Consider the following 16,979-nt stretch of genomic DNA (forward strand, 5'->3'; position numbering starts at 1 on the left):
CCAGGATGGCAAATAATTCCGCTATCATTTGCTACGGAATCACCTAACATTCTAGAGTCGGACGCCGATCCCTCCCATCCAGCTACGACAAAGGTGAATTTCCAAGTCAAAATCACATGCAGCGAGTACATTCTGGGTAGGAGATCCCTTACGACCTATAAAACGAAGTTTAATTCCAGCCGGTACTTTGGCAGGGATGTGTGTCCCATCTATCGCACCAATACAATCCTAAAGATTGAAAAGTGAAAGTATTAGTGCAATAAAAATGGCTAAGTATGACCAAAACTTAACGAGGGTAGCATGATACCTTAAAGTATGGGTACCATCTAGCATTCTCCCGAATTTGCCTCGGTGTGTCTGTTGAGGGGGGTTTTATAAAGAGGTCGACCATTCTCAGTATGGCACGAAGAACCTTATTGAAGTACCTAGAAATGGTCTCCCCTGATCGTTTACAGTATACTGTCATGCAACGATTCCGCTGATTGTGGGAAATTGTGTGCAGGAAGATCGCCATCTGCTCCTCAACAGTGCAATGGATTGTATCACTAAGTAGTCCGTTATTTTTAAAAATATCAACAAACCTTCTAAAGCATTCGGGGTTCATCCGAAGGAGATTATGGCAATGCACATCACTGTTCACCACAAAGTTGACAAATGTTCGATAAGTTCGGTAATTGTTCTCATAAAGCGCCCTTTCTATGAAAAGCCCTTGTTCCTCCATCTCCGTGGTAAAAAATAAAGTTGTTCCAACTACAGCCAAGGCTGCCACTTCTGTAATCATGTCATCATCATCTTCATTCTCACTAGCATCAGTTCCATCAATATAGTCATCATCATATATGTCATCATCATGGTTGTCCATCACGACTTCTGTTTGTACGGGTTCAAGCCTAACGACAGGTAGGACTTACCGTTAAGAATAGAACAATCGCCCTCGACCAATAAACATTTGACAAACAGAGATCTCCAATAAATTTACTCCATCTAATTAACTAGCAAATTCTACTGACTAATTCCGAATAAAAAACACTTCTAATACCCTCACAACACAAAATACGTTCGAGGTTTCTAGTTGTCCTTCCATCATTGAGCCTACTTACAAAGATTATGTTGTTTATCAGTAAACATATATTCACAAATTTCAAGTAAAGAACATAGTAAAAAAAATTAACTTATATTTACATGTCAACGTAGTTGAAAAATAGTCCCAACATTTTCGGTCGATGTTTTGATGTGCTAAATTACAAAACCCATCCCGTAATCACACACAATCATCTATTTTGCCCTACAAGCTCCTACTTTCAACATACTGAAATTATTTTTGAAGAACCAACACTCAGTAATTTATTATGAAAAACTTTTTTTCTGGAGTACAAAAAAGCCCACATTAGAAATCCATTTCGTAGATCAATAAAAACCCTCCTGAAAAAACCATCCAGAAACCCTATTTTTTTGTAAAGAACATCATAAATCCAAGATCAAATAAAAAAAAATTAAGTCCTACACAAATGTGGAGACCATCCTAGTAAAAGTTCTTCTGAAAAAACCTTCCTGCAATCCCATTTGTAGAACATCTGGGGACTGAGACAGAAAACCCTCTACTCTCAAATGGAATAAAAAAAACCAAACCCACACACCACAAACCCAGATCGAATAATAAAAAAAATCACAAAGCCCTACTAGTTGAAAAATTCACAAATATCACAAAGCCCTAGAATGAAAGGTATCAAATGTTCACAAAGGAAAAAAAATCACAAAAATCACAAAGCCATAGCTAGTATGAAATGTGATGGAGAAAAAAATCACACCACAATACCACAACAGAAACCCACATCAAATCAAAAGAAAACACATTTCTACTTCCCATCAGAAAATCACAGCAGAAATACTAATTTTTGCAACACCAGAAATGAAAACCCATCACAATAAAGCAAATTTCTTTAACACCAGAACTCTACTTCCCATCACAATGCCACAGCAGAACCCACATCAATTAAAAATAAAAATAGATACGAAGAAGGGTGAAAGTTTACCTCAACTCGCTTCCTCTTCCTGGCGATTTTTGGGTTTGGGGAGGGAACGGATGAGGAGCTCGCTGATTCCACAAGTTCTGGGCTTCTTGCCATAAAACAAAGGTAAAAAATGAAGACGGGATTTGACGAAGGAGAAAAGACCTGTGGATCTCCCTCAGATCTCCCAGACGTCTTCTCAACTCTGAAATATTCGATCTTCTCAAGATTTTCTCCTCAAATTTCTTGAATTTTGTTAAATTTGGCGAGAAGATCTAGAGGGTACCACGTCACCGACCGGCTCTCGACAACCCCCGTGGTCAAAGAAGTAGAAATGGCTAAAAATACAACCAAACAACCTTGGGTAGATTAAGAGAAGATCATTCCCCCTTATTCTCCTCAGAAATCTGCAACCAAACAGAGCATAATGGAAATATCAAACAAGCCATAACAAAAGTAGAAATTACTTGAATATCCCCTTCTACAAAAGCAACGAAAAGAAGAAGGGCTGCTGTTGATGAGAGTTTTGCAGAGGGCCCATAGCCACCGGTCCGGCCGAGACCGACCATATCACGGCGCGGTATGCCTGAATAAATATCCGGCCGGCACTTGATCGGACGGAAGCCTACTAGACTCGAACGTAAAAAGGGGCTCTTTAAGTATGAAGGCTCCCAAAACCAGAGAACTTGTCCCCTTTTACCCTCTTTCTGTACTCTTATAGGGCTACCATTGATGGCGTCTGAATCCGGGTCTGTGATCGTGCGGTCGGTAGAAGGCCTCCGCGGGGTCTGCAATCACAAACAAAGGGGGTCAGGGGGTCCGGGGTGGGTCCCGGACGACCACTTCGACACCTAAGTCAGATCCTTCGACCAATCAATATAAAGGACAACGAGAAGGGGAAAGGGTTTTGATCAGGGTTACCAGGGCTAACGCGTAGGCTCTTTTCTGGGTGTGTGAATGAGTGGGTCGGAGGGGACTAGCAGGGAGAGTAGGATGGCGTTCCTAATCTCCTCTGTTGTTGCCTCGCCTATTTTTCCGGTTGCTTTTTGCGGAGCTGAGAATGGGGGAAGTCCTTTCCAAAACGTGGATCCCTTCTCTTCTTCCTTTCCCTCCCTTTTAAAGGGAGGTGCGCGGCCCTTTTCATCATTATGGAGAGAAAGCCTTCCTTTGCAGGATTGGGCCGTTCCCCTGCCTCGCTGGCATGCGTGGCTTCGCCGGCCATTTCCTTCCATAATTTGTGATGATGAGGCCTGGACGGTGACACGTGTCATGATTGCATGGTCTTTACCGTTTTCTAACGTCTTTCTTCATGATGGCTAGGCTCTCCTTGTGCATGGACGACACGTGGCGATATCTGAAAGCGACGCCGTATTTGTGTCCCATCATAACTCCCCCTTACTCCTTTGGTCCATTGAATGGGCCAAGGGAGTAACGTTTTGTTCGAGCGACGTCATGATGAGGGCATTTACGAGGGCTTCGGGGTACGAGGAGGCGTGCCGTTTTATCCGGCAGCCGTCCCCGGGAAGCGGTAGCGTCGTTAGGTGGGTTGCCTTGTTTCGAGGCACCAGGATTCCTCTCTTGAGTTTAAAAAGGGGAATTACCCTGGCGCTTTTTTGTGGCTTTCCGTCCCCCCCCCTTTTTTTTGTAGTAGGTGTCCTTTCGTGCCTTCTTCAACAACATGTCCGGTTCTCCTTCGCGAGTTAGGGGCAAGGCCCGTCTCTTCCAGGAATCGTCGAGTGACCCCGACTTGTCTTCCGATCCGGAGGAGGATCTTGCGGCTCATTGGAAGAAGGCTAGGAGGAACCCGGGTTCTTCCTCCGGCTTCCCCCCCCTTCGCCTTTCCTCCTTGCCTAGGGAAGACAAATCGTCTCGATCCCGTGTCGCCAGGGAGTGGTCTTTTTTCTCCCGAGCCTATCACCAGGGAACGAAATTGCGTGGCCGTATTTTGAAGATGGGCAAGGAGATCGAGGACTTGAAGCGGGAGAACGAGGCTTTACAGAAAAATGTTTACTTTCTCAATGAGCAGCTGTTTGAATACGAGGTGGACCCCCTGCTAGAGAGCTCTTGGGAAGAGGAGGGGAACCCTTCGGGAGAGGAGTCTTCCTCTGATTAGTCTCTGAATTTTTCTGTTTTTCTGCGCGCCTTTTCCTTTTCCTGTCGGGGATTTTGGGGCTTGCGTGCCCTGCGCTTTGTTTCTTATTTCCCTTTCTTTTTTGTAGGCATGTGGGCCAGGATGATGTGAATGGGTAATCTTTATGAATTCGCGCTGTGTCTCTTTGTGTCGCTTTTTCCATCTGTTTGATATAAATTATCTTGGTTGTGAGGACCTGTGACGGTCAGTCCGGACCTGCGGGGGATTCCGAGCCTTTTCCCGGCGCTTTTAATTCCCTTTGCCAGCTGTGTTCGTGCGCCGTGGCCTCGCGCCGGGGACCCGGTCCTGGGCGCGCGTTTTTCTTTGGTGGGATTGAGGTTGGGCCCTTTCTGCTTGTTTTCCTGCCTCCGGGCCCCCTCCCTCTCCTTTGGTGGGGAGGAGTCGGACGTGGCTAGTGATGGTGAGGTTTGGACGGCAAGGAAGCGACACGTGCCGAATTCTTACGGTCTTGTCGTTTCCCATCGGCTCTCTTTACGAAGGTTTGGCTGCATGGGTGTATGGGCGACACGTGGCGAAAGCCGAGAGCGGCACCGCTTTTTATGTCTCATCATAATACTACCTTTGGTCCCTCGACTGGTCCAAGGGAGCAGGCTTGTTTACCTGGTTTGAGGAATATCGTGACGAAAGCATTTACGGGAGCCTGTGGTGTCATTACATTGCGCCGGTTGGCCATCCAATGGGCAATGGACACGCGTAGGCGAGTCGCTTCGCTCTCCTTCCCGAGAGTCTTCCATAGGGCTTATAAGGAGCGAGTTTTTCTGCTTTGTATGTAGATTATCCTTTCGTTCCTTTCCCGTCTTCGCTTTCTTCCGGCCTTTCTTCGGGCTTGTCGGGGATGTCGTCGTCTTTCCAAGGCCTCTCTCTAAGTAGCGATGGGAGGGTAGCTACCGAAGGGAGTCCTCCCAGTAGTCCCGAGACAAACCCTGATGGTTTGGGGCCTCAGCGAAGAGTTCCTGAGGGGAACCTGCCTCCAAGGCTTCCTCAGCGTTCTCCTCGTTCTCCCCTTTTCGAGAGGGAGTCACATGAAGCTTTTATTCACCGCCACCGATCGTTCTTTTCTTACGTCCATCGTAGGTAAATGGAGGTTTGTAGCCGGATGATCGACATGGATCGGGAGGTAGCGGCCTTGCGTGCAGAGAATGACTTGTTGAGGAATCGAGTGCGGTGGTTAAATGACCAGACCCGATTTGCCTAGAATCGGCGTTGGGGTAGCTCTTCGGAGGAGGAGCATAGTGATAAGGAGCTTTCCGATGCGGAAAACTCCTTCAGCGGTCAGTCGCTCTGAGCTGGAGGCGGCGGGATGAGCAGGATTTTGGAGGGGGCCTTTTTTTTTGTTGGGGGCCTTGGGGGCCCGGGCCTGCGTGCCTTTTTGTTTTTTACTCCCCCCTTTTTGTAGGCCCGTGGGCCAGAAGGAAGTAGTTTATGAATGGCTCTTTTTTCGGTTTTTTATGACTTGTATCTTGTGTTTGCTTTTCCTTCGCATGTTTGCTTTCCCGCGCGACCCGAGCCCTTTTCGCTGTGCTTGATATTTTTTCGTCTGGTGGTATTGTACGTCGGGCCCTTTTTTTTTTTTTGCCATACGCTGTATTTTCCATCTTGCGGATTCGTATACCGGCCCCTTGTGGTGGGGTCCGAATCTTTTGTTATTGAACATGGCCTTTTCCATCTTGTGGATTTGTACGCCGGGCCCTTATGATGGGTCCCGGGCCCTTTGCCATCGTACGTGGTCTTTTCCATCTTGTGGATTTGTGTGATGGGCCCTTATGATGGGTCCCGAGCCCTTTGCCATCGTACGTGGTGAGGGTTTAGGGATGGCTTGCTGGGGAAGTCACTTAGCGGTAGGGGTAGGGACGTCTTTTTCGTATGGCGCTTCGACTTTTGGCGGTTCCCTCGAATTTCCCAATTGGCGCCACGTGTGCGCGTCTCATCGGATTAGAAAGGAAGGGATATTGATTGAGAAATTAAATAACCGCAAGTGCACGGATCGTGTAAATACGGGTCGAATTCAAGGAAGAGAAATCTAGTTGTCAATCCTATTCTTATACTGATTAGAATACTAGGTATGATATAATGTTGCCTGGAATGGACTCAGGATTTCCGTAGACTTAGACCTCGGAGCCAACACTATATATAAGCGTATATTCTATTCAATCTAAGAATCAAATTCAACTAAGATCTTTTTGATTTAAAATCATAATTTAGGCAAAGTGTACCAAATTTTAATTATCTCTATTAACTACTTATCTAATTTAATTAGAAAACTAAATTCTAAGGGCTTAAGTAAATTGAAAAATTGCAAAAGTAATTTGGAATAGTGTGAAAACCTTTATTCAATATAAAAGATTACTTAGGGTTAGAATCCACCATGGGTTTGGATTAGATTGATTAATTAAAACAACTCTTGAATTAGGTTGAAAATCCAACTAAACAGTCAATAAATAATAAGATCTAAAAGATGTCATTATTTATGAGTATTTAATCGAATTAACCCTCTAATTTATATTAATTATATAAAATTTAATCTTTGTTAATCATCAATCATCCATACGAAAGGGGAAAGCCAATGGCATGGATGATTGGGATTTGTACAAAAATAAAACCCTACATAATTTGTTATATAAGCCACTTGTTTTAATTACTTCTCTTTCTCCTTCCCCATGGCTTCATCTATACCCTAAGTATAGTGGGTTTAGCTACTCATGGAGAAGAGGAAAGAAACACAGAAAATGAAATAAAAAGAGAGAGAGCCATTGAGAGAAAGTGAGAGAAGGGAGAAGAAACAATAATAACTTCTTTAATTGATACTTGAACAAAAATACATTAAATCAGAATAAAAATAAAGAACAAAGAGTAGAAACACTTAGACTCAAAATCCCTCTTAGCTATGCCGAATGTTCCTTGCTTTTGCTCCCTTTCTTGGTTGGTTTTGGGTATTGAGAGATATATAGATGCTGATGAGAATACCCAAGAGAAGTCCAAAAACGTCTAATCTTGCCAACCACCTTCAATTCTTCTTCCAAATTGATATATAGCTTTCCAACGTGAACATAGTTGCTCGGTATAGGATGTAAGTGGGTCCCACCATAGTCGAATGGCCTGTATAAAATCCCCAATTCTATGTTGGTCGGTCCCACTTCCTTTTCAAATATGAATTAGAGAAAGGGCAATAGGGAGTGATCCAAACCGCCCAATTGAAGGTCCCCACTAATTCAATTTTTATGTTCACAGGCCCAACTCACTATTGATATTTACAACCCACTCTTTCATTTCACCCTTAAATCATCCAAAGAATGATCTCAAACATCCAAATTTGTGGGCTGCATTTTAATTGACCAAAATTCTTACTGAAATATCAAATGGATGGTTCGGATCATCCCTTTGGTGAGCCGTTACAATCTTATGCAAATGTGCGCCCACTTCATTATTGGGGTGATCAAAACCGTTCATTTCGTAGATACGTTGTGCCTAGAAAATTAGTTCTATGGACGATCTAAACCATCAAATTAATGGCATGCAACCTAAATGGGCCTTAACTCCTAAAAATCACTTTCGTGGGCTGATCTAGACCGTTCACTTTATTGGGCCATAATATAAATATTGATTGCACTCCTTAAACTAATTGCAATAAGATAATCCGAACCGTTAAATTCACCCCAACTAAAGCATCTTGAACCTGGCCACCAAAGTATCTTGAAATTTTGGATTTTCTTGGAAATTTGTTGTTTTCCTTTGATTTTTATCTCTTCAGCTTATTTTCCTCGGAATTCCCGCAAAAGCCTGAAACACCAAAAACAAATGAAAATACCTTAGTAGTACCGCCTTAAATGAGAAAAATATATGCTTTTAACTCCTACCATTCACACATAAGGGATGGCTTGCTGGGGAAGTCACTTAGCAGTAGGGGTAGGGACGTCTTTTCCGTATGGCGCTTCGACTTTTGGTCGAATTTCCCAATTGGCGCCACGTGTGCGCGTCTCATCGGATTAGAAAGGAAGGGAGATCAAACGACGCGTGTTGAAACCCTAGCCCTTTTTAAAGCCTTTTTGGGGATTTCATTCTTTGTCTTATTTATTCGTCTTCCTCGAGTGAAACAGGTTTTCTTCCGCGGCGATTTTTCTACGTATTGCTCTTCACTAACCTTCTTCCGATGAGTTCTGTGTCTTTTATTTCATCCGACATTTGATAGTTTACGATGTCTGTCGCGATTGTTCCTCAGAGTCCCTCTTCTGAGTCGGTGGAAATAGTGGAGAGGGCTCCGTCAAGAAAAAGGAGGCGGTTGTTTGTAGAGGGAGGGGGCGGCGACTCTCGAGATGTACAACAGCCTACGGAGTTGAAAGATAGCTCCGGGGCCTCTGGGTCATCGGTGGGGGCCGCTCCTTCGGAGTCTCCTGCTCGAGTTTCTTCTGCTCGTGAGGCGGAGATTAGGGACATTCGGTCTGGCGCTGTTATTCGTCCCGGTCGGGTGACGTGTTTAAGGAACACTTTGGGAGAAGGGGTGGGGGAGACGATTAGGAGGGAGTTTCACATTCCCGATGGTTACAGGGTTAGGGTTCCATCCTCTGCAGAGGGGGTGTGTGAAGGTACCACGGAGGAGGAGGTAGCTTTCTACGTGGAGGCTTTTCGGGCGGGGGTGAGGTTCCCGCTCTTGGGTATTATAGTAGAGGCCCTTGAGTTTTACCGGGTGGCCCCCTCCCAACTGGCGCCTAATAGTTGGCGCACTCTCTTGGCCTTTGTGGCCAAGGCGGGTCTTCACAAGGTTCAGCCTACCCTCCCGCTGCTCCGGGCCTGTGTTGCCCTTAGCTCGTTGGTGAAGGGGGAGGAGAGCTAGTTATATCTGACCCAGCGTCCGCAGGTGAAAATTGCGGCGAACTTGCCTTCTTCTATCAAAAGGTGGAAGGAGGAGTATGTGTTCATCACTCCTCCATCGGACGTTGGCTGGGACTTTCCTCGCTCTTGGAGGTGCTCCGTTGAGTGGCGAAGGAAGTCCCTCCCCGACGAGTCTGATTACAGCAAGTTTGACTTGGGGAAGCTTGCCTCTGGGGAGGCTATTGATGTTTCCGAGTTTAGATGGGAAAGGGGTCTGAAGAGGCTCGGTTTGCTGAGAGATGTGGAGAGGAGGGCCCGCTGTATGGGCGAGGGAATGGGGGAGAGTTCCGCCAGTTATCTTGGTGAGCCCCTTCTTTTTTCTTGAGTTGTTGTCTTCCTTCGTTCTAAGTGGTTGTTGTTCTCCTATTTTTGGCAGGAGGTATGTCTTCTTCTGGTGACGCTGGTAAGGGGAAGGGGATCGCGCCGTCAACGAAGGGTCTGGCGAGCCGTAAGAAGATCCCTTCTGATTTTATGGCCGCGGCCAGGTTGGGCCGGTCGCAAGCGAGGCTTCCAGTATCCGTTCCGTCGAGTCCCTCTGGTTGAACGGTCGGAGAAAAGGGGGCGGCTAGGTCTTCTCCTCCGGAGTTGGAGCCTTCCGCCAAGAGGGTTGTCCCTTTTGGCGCTCGACAGGGGGATGCTGGTCGTGCGGCGCATCCTCCTGCCTTCTCGGAGGACGTGCCAAGTCGGATGGAGGGGGCGGTTATGACCAAGCTTCTTCTGGAGCGGGTGGAGCTTCCGTCGCAGTGCTTCCAGGTGCGAGGAGAGCTGTTTAAACCTGACTGGAAGATTGGCGTTGAGGATAGCGTTCTCGTGAATCCCCGGGTTGGGGTGGAGCTAGGGGTGACAACCGCTCTTCCTGGCGACGAGGCTGAGTTGGAGGGCTTCGATCGTAGGGCCCTGGGGGCTCAGTATTTTCAATCAACATCTTGCGTAAGTACCGGGTGGCTGATTTTTCTGATTGTACTTTTCTCTCTTTGTTGTTTCTGAGATCGTACGTTGGAAATTTTCTGATGGCTTGCTTTTGCAGTCCCAAAGCTATACCAGGAGGATGGTGCAGTGCTTGCTCGAGGATGAGGCTGAGATCAGTGTTTTTGAGGAGCGAGGACGGCAGCTGAGCGAGGACTTGGACAAAGCCCGAGCGGAGAAGGCGGCCTTTGATCATACCGTTGCTCGACTTCGGGCGGACCTTCGGACAACCATAGAAGGGAGAAGCCGTGCGGAGGACAAATTGGCGGTGGCTCGTCGAACACATGCCAGGGAACTGGTGAAGGCGCGGGAGGAGTGGCGCGACTCCGAGGAGTTTCTCAAGGCCGCGGCCTCGTTCAGTGTGGACATTGAGATTGATGCTTTTGCTCAATGCCGGCGGCGTGTTGAAGAGGTCGATCCTTCCTTCCCTCTCGACAAGCTGATGCATGAGGCTGAGGGAGGCGCTCCGGAGGGTATTTTGCCGGTACCGGTGGAAGTACCGGAGTCGGCCAGGGAGGAGGTGGCTGCCTTGGTAGATCATGTAGTCGCCGAGACTTCTGAGGGGGCTCAGTAACGTTCGGATGCTCCTGGGAGTTTGCTCTTCTTTACTTTGGTCTTATTGACGTATTTGGTCTGTAATAACATTTGAACTTTTCTTTCCTTTATGTATGATGTGCCGTGAGCTTTTTGAGCTTTCGGTATTGCTCTTTCGGGCTATTTAAGTTGTGATCTTTGTTGGCGAGGGTACTCCTAGTGCACCCCATATGGCGTCTTTTTTTGCGGAAGGACTATCTTCCCCTCGAGTGATCAGTTCGGGGTTAATGGGTCCCGCTTGCCCTTAAAGGGGAGGTCTTTTTTTCATGGGGAGCGTTTTAGGGTATTCTCGGGGGGATCGGCCCCGATGCTACCTCTGTCTCACTCCCTGTCTTTTTTTTCCATGGGGAGCGTTTTAGGGTATCTTCGGGGGGGGGGGGGGGGGGTGGCCCCGATGGTACCTCTGTCTCACTCCCTGTCTTCTTTCGGGTCCCTTATTTATCATGGGCCGGAAAGTGGAGATGCGTATTGCTCAGGTAGAAACGCTATTCCATTGATTTGTTAAGGAGGAGAATACATCTTTGCTTCTAGAAAAAAGGAAACAAACAAAACACTCGTCATACTTTTAAAGGAAAGCATGGAACTTACCCTATCTTTTTACTGGTAAAACTCTCGGAGGTTGTCCATGCTCCAACTTCGAGGGACCGGGGTCCCGTCGAGGCGTTCTAGCTGATAGGCCCCGGGGCGGAGTGCTCGAACGACCCTGTATGGTCCTTCCCATTTAGGTACGAGTTTCCTGGTGTTGCGGGGGTCGGATACCTTCGCCCGTCGTAGTACCAGGTCTCCAGGCTTTACCGAGCGCTTCTTTACTCGGGCGTTGTAGTACCGTGCCACCCTTTGCTGATAGGAGGCGGTTCGGAGGAGGGCCTGCTCTCTTTTCTCGAGCCCGAGATCGAGAGTGTTCCGGAGGAGTTCAGAGTTTCTCTGTTCGTCATAATTCTCTGTGCGGAAGCTGGAGAGGCTGATTTCTAGTGGAATGACCGCTTCAGCCCCGAAGGTTAAGCTAAAAGGGGATTCCCCAGTCACGGTCTGTGGCGTTGTTCGGTAGGCCTAGAGGACGCTAGGGAGTGCTTCTACCCAGTTTTTTCCAGCTTCTCCTAGTCGTTTCTTGAGGCTCTGAAGCAAGATCCTGTTAGTTACCTCCACCTGCCCGTTCGCCTGTGCGTGTGCTACGGAGGCGAAACGGTGTTCGATGCTTAGGTTATCGCAGAATCTGCCGAATTCAGCACTTGCGAACTGGGGCCCATTGTCCGTTACAAGTGTCTTTGGAATGCCGAAACGACAGACCACGTCGTGATAAAAGAACTTCTCCGTCGCTTTCGAATTGGGCTTTGCTACGGCTTTAACCTCAACCCATTTGGTGAAGTAGTCGATGGCAACGTATAACATTGTGTGTTCTCCAGGGGCTTTTGGGAATGGCCCGAGCAGGTCCATGCCCCACATGGCGAAAGGCAGGGGCCCTGCTATCGCGACGTATGCTGTGGCCGGTTGACGGGGGGTGGTTGCGTACCTTTGGCATGGGCTGCATTTCTTGACGAACTTCTTGGCGTCCCTGAGGATCGTAGGCCAAAAGTAACGGTGCCTTACGATTTGCTGGGCCAGAGTCCTGCCACCTCTGTGGTCTCCACAGATTCCTTCATGTACTTCTCGTAGCGCGTACTCCGATTCGGAGGGTACCAGGCATCGGAGATACGGCCATGTATATGACCGTTTGTAGAGCTTGGGCCCGTGGACCACGTAGTGGGCGGCTCTTGCGGTTAGGCGTCGGGCTTCCAGCTTGTCTTTGGGCAGTATCCCGTCTTTCAGGTATCGCATGATGGCGTCCATCCAGTTCGGTCCTAGTGGAATCTCCAAAACTTGCACTTCGTCGATGCTGGGGTGGGGCAGTATCTCTGTGAGCACGGTGCCGAAGTCATGGGTCTCTTCGGCGGCCATTTTTGACAATGCATCCGCTCGATTGTTCATGTCTCGTGGTACCTGGAGGATCTCGACCTTTCCCATTCTTTGCAGTTTTTCTTTTACCTTCTGGAGGTATCTCTTCATTCTGAGGCCCTTGGCTTCGTATATTCCGTTCACTTGGTTGACGACGAGCTGGGAGTCGCTATAGATTTTTAACTTTTTTGCACCGAGCTCTGCGGCTAGACTTAGTCCTGCTAGCAAGGCTTCGTATTCAGCCTCGTTGTTAGAGGCTTTGAAATCTAGCCGGAGGGCGTATTCCAGCGTAAATGCTTCTGGGCCGTGGAGGACCACTCCCGCCCCGTGCCCTGTTTTGCCTGCTGAGCCGTCAACGTGCAGGGTCCAGTGAATCTCGTCGCTCTGTTCCGCTGAGTCTGGCGCCATGTCTTTGCGAGACGTCTGTTCGGTGGGGCCCTCGCCATTTTCCATTGTTGCTGGTTCCGCGGCTGGGGCCGTGGATTCCACTATAAAGTCAGCGAGGGCTTGGGATTTAATAGCCGGCCTCGGGAGGACCTGTATGTCGAACTCTCCCAACTCGACGGCCCAACTTACCATCCTGCCCGAGGTCTCTGGTTTTTGGAGAATCTTCCTCAAGGGTTGGTCGGTCAGAAGCACAATGGGGTGGGCCTGGAAGTAAGGGCGGAGCTTCCGGGCGGCGCTGACGACTGGGAGAACGAATTTCTCTATGTTTAGGTACCAGACCTCTGCACCGTGGAGAGTCTTGCTCACGTAGTACACCGGATGTTCCTTCTTGTCGCTTTGCTTGGCCAATACCGCACTCACCGACGTGGGGCTGATGGCCAGATACAGAAATAGTTCTTCCCCTGGCTCAGGTTGGGCGAGTACGGGTGGTGTCTGAAGGTATTGTTTCAGGGCGTCGAATGCTTCTTGGCAGGCCGGGGTCCATTCGAATTCTCATATATTTTTCAGTTGTTTGAAGAAGGGTTGGCATTTTTCCGACGACTTTGGCATGAATCGGCCGAGGGCTGTGATTCGACCCGCGAGCCTCTGTACTTCTACCGCTGTTGTCGGGGGTTCCATGTCTAGGATGGCCTGGATCTTTTCGAGGTTGGCCTCGATCCCTCTCTGGCTAACCATGAACCCTAAGAACTTTCCGGAGGTTACCCCGAAGGCGCATTTTGCGGGGTTCAGCTTCATTCGGGCTCGTCGTAGGGTGTTGAAAGTCTCCTGAAGGTCGGAGATGTGTTTGGAGGACTCCAAAAATTTTACCAGCATGTCGTCGACATACACCTCTACGTTTCTTCCGATTTGCGCCTGGAATAGCTTATTTACGAGCCGCTGGTAGGTGGCGCCTGCGTTTTTTAACCCGAAGGGCATAACGGTGTAACAGTAGACGCCCTGATCAGTGATGAACACTGTTTTCGGGATGTCTGGCTTGTGCATTTTCACCTGATTGTAACCCGAGAATGTGTCCAAGAAGGTGAGGAGTTCGTGCCCGGATGTGGCGTCGATGAGTTGGTCTATGAGCGGGAGGGGGTAGGGGTCCTTTGGGCAGGCCCGGTTTAGGTCTGTGAAGTCTATACAGGCCCGCCAGCCTCCACTAGCCTTCTTGACCATGACGACGTTAGACAACCACTCGGGGTACCGGATTTCTCTGATGAACCCGGCTTGTAGTAGCTTCTCCACTTCGGCCTTTATGTGAGTTTGACGTTCTACCGCGAAGTTCCTCTTCTTCTGCCGGACGGGTTTAAGGGCTGGGTTCACGTTTAACTTGTGAACGGCCAACTCGTTGGGTATCCTGGGGATGTCATTGGCGGACCATGCGAACATGTCTTTGTTGGTTCTGAGGAAGTCGATCATCTGATCTCGCAGGGGGCCGTTTAGTAGGGAACTGATCCGGACTCGTCTCTTCGGCTGATCTTGGGTTATGGGGATGGAGTCTAGCTCCTCGGCGGGTTCTCCTCTGATCGTGCAGGCCCGCTGCCGGGGGTCTTCACTACCGATTGTGAAGTTTTCGGCCGGAGCGTTGGTTCCTCTTAGGCTCGCTGCGTAGCACTGGCGTGCTATCATCTGCTGCCCCCAGACCTCCCCTACTCCGGTTGGAGTGGGGAATTTCATCTTGAGGTGGGGGGTGGAGACCACTGCCCCCAAATCTCTTAGAGCGGGGCGCCCAATGATGGCGCTGTAAGTGAACGGTATGTCTATGACCATGAAGGTGGTCAGGATGGTTTTTTGGACGGGGTACGTCCCAAAGGTCACGGGTAAGTCAATCTTGCCGTCGACCAGTACGGACGCACCGGAGAACCCGTAGATGGAATACTCTGCGGGTCCCAGCCTATCTTTGCCCAGTTTCATCTCTTCGAAAGTCCCAAGGTGCAGCACGTTGACGGAGCTTCCTGTGTCGACCAGGATCTTTCCTATGTCGAAGTTGGCGACGACTAGCTTGACGACCAGTGTGTCGTCATGCAGGACTTGTAGCCCGTCGAGGTCTTCGTTGGAGAAAGTGATGATCTGGTCCTCACGGAGCGGATTTGTTCGGGCCTTTTTGGAATGCATATCCATGGAGAATACCCGCTCCGCATATGCCCGCCGACCAGCTGTTGTCGGCCCTCCCGCTGCCGGCCCGCCCGTGATGATGTTGATTTTTCCGATAATGGTGGGCGGCTGTTCTCGGGCCTGCGGTTGTTCGGGGGGCTCTTCTTTCCAGGGGCGCTGGTGGCGGCGCGTGTCGTGTCTGCTGCGGGATCGATGTCTGCTTCGGGAGCGATGCCTGCTAGGGGATCGGTGTCGGCTTGTGGATCGGCGACGGTTGTTGGACTGGCGCCTATTGGGTGACTGACGCCTACCTCTGGGCTCGTCGGGTGGATGCTGGACCTGCGGCGAATTTCTACCAGGGCTTCTGAGATATTGATTCAGGTGCCCTTCTTCGGCCAGCCTTTCCAGTTGGAGGCGGAGGTGGAAGCAATGGTCAGTTTCGTGGCCGTGGTCCCCGTGGAATTCGCAGAACTTTTTGGCGGACCGCTTCTTTGGGTCCGTGGCCATTCTCTTGGGGAGGGTCAGGAGACCCTGATCTTTGATAGCTAGTAGGACATGGGAGAGGGGAACCTTTAGTGGGGCGCTTCCTAGTCTTTCGAAGACGGGGATGGGGTTCCGGTTCGCCTGTTTCTCCTCGGCCCGTGGCCTCATGATCCTTCGACCGTCGTTTTTTCTTTCATCGGAGCCGGGATGGTTCTGCTCTAGGGCACAGGCTTCTTCTGCTCGCAAGAACTTGTCAGCCTTGGATTCAAGTTCCTTTAGGTCCCGTGGTGGCTTGAGGGTGAGATGCAGCTTGAGATTTGGATCGGTGGTGGCGTGCTTTAGTGTTGCGACCGCTATTTGGACGCCCATGTTAGAAAGTTGGGCCAATTCGGCGTTGAATTTTAACATGAAGTCTCTTAGGGTCTCGTTTCTTCCCTGCTCGGAGGGCTAAGAGGGCGTCCGCTGGATCATGGCGCAGGCAGTTGTTGGCGAATCTTGCGCTGAACTTCCTTCCGAATTCGTGGAAGGATGCGATGGAGTCGGGCTCCAATCTCATGCACCAGTCATTAGCGGTCTTTCTTAACAGGGAGGCGAAGGCTCTGCACATGAATCCGTCCGACGCGGCCCGGAGCGTCATTACCCTTTTGAAAGTTTGAAGGAACTCGAGGGGGTCAGTGCTTCCGCCATACAGACCGAAACGGGAGAGGTCTATGCTTGCTTCCGCTGGGGTCTTTAAGACTTCCGAGGTGAATGGGGATGCCGTTTCCCTTTCCCATTCGTCGAGGATGCCATGGGTGTAGAGCTTCTTCATTTCTAGTTTTACCTCTCGGATCTGCCTCTGCAGGTCGGCTATCGGATCCACGTTGGGCGGTTGCGCTGAGGTTGCTACTTCTTCCGTCCGAGCCAGGGGCGGTTCCTGGAGACGGGCAGCCCGGACATGGGGAGCGCGGCTTAGCATAGCCTGCTTCGCGCTGTCTCGCTGGTGTCCCCTAGCTGTGGGAGGCAAAGGGCTATTCGTCGATGGGGACGACGTCCGGCGAGTCGGTGCTCGCTTTCGCCGGGGATGACGCTCCCCGGGCTGTTCCTCGTTGCCTTCGTCATAGGCTTCTGTCTGGTCCTGCGTTGTCAGGGGCCTCTCCGGGGTCGGAGGAGGCAAGCGTTGGAGTAGTTCTCGGCGGAGTTCGTTGAACATCTCCATGGTGGGGACCATCTGCGGTGCGCTAGAGGAGGGCTGGTGTCGGCCCGAGAGTGGTGAGTTGGGCTCTCAGGAGCTTGAGGTGTTGGTTTGTGCGTGCTGAGCCTGACTCCTGGTTATTACCCTTGTTTCTTGCTGTCGGGTGTGGTTTCTCATCGCCATAAGGCGTTCAGTACTTGACGTGTCCCACGGATGGCGTCTGAATCCAGGTCTGTGATCGCGCGGTCGGTAGAGGGTCTCCGCGGGGTCTGCAATCACAAAC

The sequence above is a fragment of the Tasmannia lanceolata genome, unplaced genomic scaffold (genome assembly GCF_043159265.1).
Source record: "Tasmannia lanceolata isolate RefF3 unplaced genomic scaffold, GAP_Taslan_0.1 ptg000019l, whole genome shotgun sequence".
NCBI classification, from domain to species: Eukaryota; Viridiplantae; Streptophyta; class Magnoliopsida; order Canellales; family Winteraceae; genus Tasmannia; species Tasmannia lanceolata.